The sequence below is a fragment of the Triticum urartu genome, chromosome 3A (assembly GCF_056163025.1).
Source record: "Triticum urartu cultivar PI428250 chromosome 3A, HENAU_Tu73, whole genome shotgun sequence".
NCBI classification, from domain to species: domain Eukaryota; kingdom Viridiplantae; phylum Streptophyta; class Magnoliopsida; order Poales; family Poaceae; genus Triticum; species Triticum urartu.
In genome coordinates this window covers 63799206-63806657 of record NC_141875.1, presented here as the reverse complement: position 1 = coordinate 63806657, position 7452 = coordinate 63799206, and the positions used below count along the sequence as shown (strand labels likewise).

The 7452-nt window shown below is 46.6% G+C and overlaps 1 long non-coding RNA gene across 1 annotated transcript; it reads left to right on the top strand.

The window, feature by feature from the left end:
- The first annotated feature begins 1317 nt into the window (after positions 1–1317).
- LOC125542866 (uncharacterized) lies at positions 1318–3922 on the top strand. The gene is made up of 3 exons (XR_007298158.2): positions 1318–1913; positions 3234–3354; positions 3466–3922. It is a non-coding gene; the product is annotated as an uncharacterized LOC125542866 (long non-coding RNA).
- The last annotated feature ends 3530 nt before the right edge of the window (positions 3923–7452 follow it).

The window sequence follows — 7452 nt, the reverse complement described above, 5'->3', positions numbered from 1 at the left end:
TAAAACGAATCGTTATTTTCGTATTTTACACAAAAGTCCCTGTATTTTTTTGAAATCAATCCGCCGTCCGGATTTAAGTCACACCCGAACCGTTATTTTACATTTTTCAAAAAAAACCCTGATGTTTTAGGTAATTCATCCGTGGATCATATTTAAGTCAAACAAATGCTTTTTAAAATTATCCGTATCTTTTAAATCGTAACTCCGATTTGAACATGTTATATATGAAATTTGATTAGAGAAATATGTAGAATATGAATATGAGATTATTTTTACCTATTAAGTATTTTTAAATATTATTTTGGAATATATTTGAGTCAAACCAAATAATTTTCTAAATTATCTGTATCTTTTAAACCGTAACTTCGATTTTAACATATTATATATGAAATTTTATTAGAAAAATGTGTGGAATCTAAATATGATGTTAATTTTACCTGTTAAATATTTTTAAAATATTGTAATGGAAGCAAACTTATAATTTATTGCGCAAGATTCTTTTTTTTCATATCGGCGGTGATCCGGATTGCAAATAAACACCCCACTATAACCATATACGGAAATGAAAACATCGATAACTACACATGCATACCTCTGAAAAATGTCGCAGGGGAAAACAACAGATTTCTCATCGCGAGAGTGAGAGAAAGCGAGCGAGAGAGAGAGAGGGGAGAGAGAGAGGGAGGGAGAGGGAGGAGAGAGGGAGAGAGAGACGCCTTAGGATTAACTATATTCAACATATGTTTTTTGTTGTTTTGTGTGAACACCGAGACCATCGCCGGCGAGGATGAGAAGGAGAATAAGCAGCAACACAAATATGATGCCTCGGAAAAAAAAAGAGATGGACCTATTTGTAGTCTTGAGTGATAGTTGTTGAGTTAAGAGCGTGTGTTATGTTTTCTTTCCCATTGCAACGCACGGGCTCTTTTGCTAGTAAAACAAAAACCATAAAATATACGGTCAAAGAATACAAGGTGATGAAGGAGCCTAGTTACAGGGCAGATTTGGGTATAACCGGACAATAGGAACGACCACGCACTACTGGGAAAACCTTATACACAGAAGTTTATCAGTAGCGCGGTTTAAAAATGGGCGCTACTGCTAATTAGTAGTAGCGAGGGGTATAAAAACTGCGCTACTACTAAATTGACAGTAGCAGCGAGGAGTATAAACCCGCGCTGCTACTAAATGGTCTCCAACAATGCCCCCGGGATAGGTCATAGTAGTAGTGAGGGATATAAAACCGGCGCTACTACTAAATAAATAGTAGTAGCGCAGGTAAGACCCACTCTACTACGAAGCCTGTCCACCCCGGCCCGATCCACACTCCCACCTCACCAACCGTCGCACACCACCCACCCCCGTCTGTCTAAAAAAAATCACGCAGCCCGATCTAGATCCCCAACCTCCTCTCCTCTCCCAACCCACTCGCCGCCGGCCTCCCTTCCACCTCCTCTCCTCCGTACGTTCGCCCACATGCCCCCCGCCGCGTGCGCCACGCCGGCGGCCGTGCGCCCCGCCCCGTCCCTCCCCCCGCCAAATCCGCCGCCCCCGCGCTCCCCCGGCCTGCCCCCCGCGCCGATCCGCCGGAATCCGCAGCAAAGGCGGAGCCTTTCCAGCTTTTCAAGGAGATCTGGGCCGTCCTCGACGAGGGCGGCGGCGGCCCCCCTGGCACGCCCAACGGCGGCGACGCCGCCGTCGCCACCCGCCCCAAGACCAAGGGGAAGGACGGCGGGGGCGCGGCGCCGGCGGGGACGACTCCGAGCAGTCCAAGCTGAGGGCCGTCCTCAACTCCGCCATCATCACTGAGAAGCCCAACATCAAGTGAAACATCGTCGCCGGGCTCGAGAGCGCCAAGCAGGCGCTGTAGGAGGCCGTCATGTTGCCCGTCAAGTTCCTCCAGTTCTTCACAGGTGAGCTTGTGCAAGGGAATCCAGTAATTCTACCTATTTTTTCATAGCCAAGGATGACGCGATTGCAGTTGTTGCAGCTAGATCGTATAGATAAGCCCTATGCATCTTGATCTCGATTGAATCTGATTGGATGAGCATGAATTATTCCGTTCTCGAGTCCAGGTAGAAATATGCCACACAAGCTGGCTTTTGTCTGCAGAATAAGCATAATTTTGAGCCGCCATGAGTGCGTCTACTAGATCGATTTGTATTGAACAAACTTAGTTGGTTTAGCACAGGAATCTCTAGCGAATTATGTTCAGGAATCTTGTTGACTTCTCAATCCTCGCAAAGAAACTTGCTAAGCTAAACTTATAATTACCTCGCCCTTGTACGAGATAATAGTATTGAGTAGAGCCATATGCATCTTGATCTGGATTGAATTTGATTGGGTGAGCATGAATATTTGCTTCTGGAGTGCAGGTCGAAAGTATGCTACACATGCTATTTTTTCTGCAGATAAGCATGATTTTGAGCCACCAAAGTGCATCCATCGATTTGTGTTGAACCAACTTAGTGGATGTCTGGCCAATTATATTCTGCAACTTCTTTGACCCATCAATCCTCGCAAAAGAACCTTGCTAAACTTATAATTACCTCTCTTGTACCAGATAACTGTATAGAGTAGAGCCAATTGTGGTGGTAGTGTGAATTAAAAGACGACTACTTAACCAAGTGGAATAAAAAATTCCATTTTAACCATAAAGCCATAGAAACGTTGGTTTCTTACTACAGCTAGGTGGTTAAAACTAAAAAATGCATCAGATTGTAGATAGATCAATATCTGAACTACTTGGTATGGGTATCTATTGTTTATATGAAGAGCTAGCTTCATTTTTGAACTGTTTGTTTTCCTTGCGCATCCAAATACTGTCACAACTGGTATCTATTCTAGGGTTTGTGTCCTTAACTACATAACTACACCTTGTGTGATTTTCTTTAGTTTCTCCTGATGTGCAACTAATGAAGTATCTTATACTGGATAGTGCTTTTCTTTAGTTTCTCCTGATTATGTGGTTGCATGATTTGCTTGATTTTGTGTTTCTTTTGAGCTTTATGTTTTTCTATGCACTTGTCAAATCTATATGCGTTCTTATATAACTATTCTCTGCACTTTTCACTACTAGGAAATAGCTTATAGCTTCAATTGTGCATTACGGCTTAAATAAGAATCTCTGGAAAAAAATGTTGCACATTGGCATCTACATGTACCGCATTGTTTTTTCGTGCCATTCTTCTGAAGAATCTGAAGTTTCTGAACCTTTGTTTGTAATGCTGCAGGGTTCTGGTAGCGACGATGACGGTCGTCGAGAGGTTCGTGGACTGGACGGTGTCGTGGCTGCCGATGTACAGAGAAGCGAAGCTGCTGCTCGTTCTCTACCTCTGTCACCCCAGCACACGGGTAAGCAGTCGACCAGACACCCCGAGCCCGAGAGATGATCAACATTTAGATATACTTGATTCGATATGCGGCCAATTCTGAATCTGAATCTTAATGATGTTTGGGTTTCAGAGTGCGGGGAGTGGGGCACGTGTACGATGGCTTCCTCCGTTCGCTGGTGGCGAGGCACAAGGACGACATTGACCGGTCCTGTTGGAGCTGATGGCCAGAGCGAGGGACGTGACTGAGTCGCAACTCAAGGTGGCGGCTGCCGTCAGTCAGGTGTGGCTCTTCGAGGCTATCCAATGTGTTTCGTCGCAGCTGCAGGCCGCGAGATCTGGCCGGGCAGGCGCCTCACACTGACGAGTGGTCCAATTTTCGGGTCGGGCCATAACAACTTACATAGGTAGTTGCTTATGTAACTGTGCGATAGAATGGAATTATACATGAGTTGCTGCTACAAGGAGGAACGTAGTTGCTTATGTAACTGTGCGATAGAATGAAATTATACATGAGTTGCTGCTACAATGAGGAACTAGAGAAGATACGACAACTGTGTGATAGAATGAATTTGGTTGATTTTTTTTAATTCCTAATAAGTTACTAGTGGCGTGGGGGATAAAATGGCGCGCTACTAGTATTTAGGATACTAGTAGCGTTGGGACTATAGACACGCTACTACTATTTCATTAGTAGTAGCGCGGTTCATAATAGCAGTAACGCGGATTGAACCCTCGCCGCTACTAACTTCGTTAGTAGTAGCGCGGGTTCGACCCACGCTACCACTAACTTTTAGCTGTAGCGCGATACTAGTAGCGCAAGTACCCGCACTACTAGTAGCCATTTTACCCGCGCTGCTAGTAGCCTTTTCCCTAGTAGTGACGACTACGTCGCCGAAAGCTAACACCATGAATACAACACTACGACACATCCAAGAACACATAGGATCCACGACAACGCCCTCGAGGGGAGAAACGGCACTAGGTGTCACCGCTGTCGAGTTCAAGACAGACAATGGTCTTCACCCGGAACTCTGACACGGAGAGAAGAACCACATCGACGTCTTCAAGAAGATGGCGTCGCCTGTAGGCGGCACCGTCGTCGGCACCAAAGCGCGGAGCTTTCGCTCGGCAGCTCACCCATGTCACCATGAGGTAGCTAGGATAGTCGCGATGAAACCAAGTCTCCGGGTCCTGGATTTGAGCGTCGCCACTGCCTTAGCACAAGACGAGCCCAAGCAACCCCTACTACACCCCTCTCGCCCAAAAGACCAAGAAGCATAGCTACTGCCGCTGCCATGATGCCCACCAAAGAGCCAGTCATGCAGAAGCCATCCAGGGCCGTCATCTCGACACCCATGTCTCGAGCCACTGCCAACTCTCTGCCTCAAAACACACCAGCCATGGAAGGTAAACTGAAAGGCGCCTCCTGCAGGCCTAACATGGGTTAACCCTCCACTGTAGGAAGCGTACGCGCTAAGTCCCCAACTAGTCCCGATGAACCTATGGGGAGGGGCACAAACGGATTGCTGCCGACGTCCGTGGCCGAGCAAGCCTCTGCCTAGGCCCAGACGACCTCACACAACGCCACACCCATAGACATTGTCGCCGATCGGACTGACAGCACCATGGTGTCACGTGACCCGACACAGACCACCGCCACCAACGAGCAGGAGGAAGGAGAGCACCAACGTGACAACTTGCACCATCATAGCGGCTAGGTTGGCTCCCCATGCCTACGCCCAACGAATGATATAAACCATCTTCTACTAGATCCGCGCCACCCCAGCCAACAGGTAAGACCATGCCAGGTCACCACTACGAGTTGGAACCACGGGTCACCACCATCCGAGAGCCACAGGCCGCCCGGGCATCTCCCGGAGGAACCCGAACGACACCACTATGCCAGATCCGAGCGGGATCCATGTTGCCACCACGCGCCGGACGCACCCCGCAGAGGCGCCAAGCCACCGACATCACTGCGTCACAGCAACTCATACGCCAACCGATGGCCACTCCGAGCCGCCGCCACCACCCCGCGCTGCTTTTCGACACCCAGCCGCCGGATCCTTGATGTCTACTACACAACCTTCTTCTTGTAGATGTTGTTGGGCCTCCAAGTGCAGAGGTTTGTAGGACAGTAGCAAATTTCCCTCAAGTGGATGACCTAAGGTTTATCAATCCGTAGGAGGCGTAGGATGAAGATAGTCTCTCTCAAGCAACCCTGCAACCAAATAACAAAGAGTCTCTTGTGTCCCCAACACACCCAATACAATGGTAAATTGTATAGGTGCACTAGTTCGGCGAAGAGATGGTGATACAAGTGGTATATGGATAGTAGATAAAGGTTTTTGTAATCTGAAATTATAAAAACAGCAAGGTAACTAATGGTAAAAGTGAGCATAAACGGTATTGCAATGATAGGAAACAAGGCCTAGGGTTCATACTTTCACTAGTGCAAGTTCTCTCGACAATGATAACATAATTGGATCACATAACTATCCCTCAACATGCAACAAAGAGTCACTCCAAAGTCACTAATAGCGGAGAATAAACGAAGAGATTATGGTAGGGTACGAAACCACCTCATAGTTATTCTTTCCAATCAATCCGTTGGGCTATTCCTATAAGTGTCACAAACAGCCCTAGAGTTCGTACTAGACACCTTAAGACACAAATCAACCAAAACCCTAATGTCACCTAGATACTCCAATGTTACCTCAAGTATCCGTGGGTATGATTATACGATATGCATCACACAATCTCAGATTCATCTATTCAACCAACACATAGAACCTCAAAGAGTGCCCCAAAGTTTCTACTGGAGAATCACGACGAAAATGTGTGCCAACCCCTATGCATAGGTTCATGGGCGGAACCCGCAAGTTGATCACCAAAACATACATCAAGTGAATCACGTGATATCCCATTGTCACCACAGATATGCACGGCAAGACATACATCAAGTGTTCTCAAATCTTTAAAGACTCAATCCGATAAGATAATTTCAAAGGGGAAACTCAATCCATTACAAGAGAGTAGAGGGGGAGGAGAAACATAAGATCCAACTATAATAGCAAAGCTCGCGATACATCAAGATCGTGCCAAATCAAGAACACGAGAGAGAGAGAGAGATCAAACACATAGCTACTAGTACAAAGCCTCTGCCCCGAGGGAGAACTACTCCCTCCTCGTCATGGAGAGCACCGGGATGATGAAGATGGCCACCGGAGAGGGATTGCCCCCTCCGGCAGGGTGCCGGAACGTGTCTAGATTGGCTTTCGGTGGCTATGGAGGCTTCTGGCGGCGGAACTCCCGATCTATTGTGCTCCCTGATCGTTTTTGGGTATATGGAGATATATAGGCGGAAGAAGTACATCAGGGGAGCCACGAGGGGCCCACGAGGGTGGAGGGCGCGTGCTACCTCTTTTAGCACTGCGTTGGTTTTCCCCGAAGAGGAAGGTATGATGTAGCAAAGTAGCGTAAGTATTTCCCTCAGTTTTTGAGAACCAAGGTATCAATCCAGTAGGAGGCTACGCGCGAGTCCCTCGTACCTTCACAAAACAAATAAATCCTCGCAACCAACGCAAATAGGGGTTGTCAATCCCTATAGGGCCACTTACGAGAGTGAGATCTGATAGATATGATAAGATAATATTTTTTGTATTTTTATGATAAAGATGCAAAGTAAAATAAAGGCAAAGTAAATAACTAAGTAGTAGGAGATTGATATGATAAAGATAGACTCGGGGGCCATAGGTTTCACTAGTGGCTTCTCTCGAGAGCATAAGTATTCTACGGTGGGTGAACAAATTACTGTTGAGCAATTGACAGAATTGAGCATAGTTATGAGAATATCTAGGTATGATCATGTATATATGCATCACGTCCGAGACAAGTAGACCGACTCCTTCCTGCATCTACTACTATTACTCCACTCATCGACCGCTATCCAGCATGCATCTAGAGTATTAAGTTAAAAATAGAGTAACGCCTTAAGCAAGATGAGATGATGTAGAGGGATAGACTCATGCAATATGAAGAAAACCCCATCTTGTTATCCTCGATGGCAACAATACAATACGTGCCTTGCTGCCCTTACTGTCGCCGGGAAAGGACA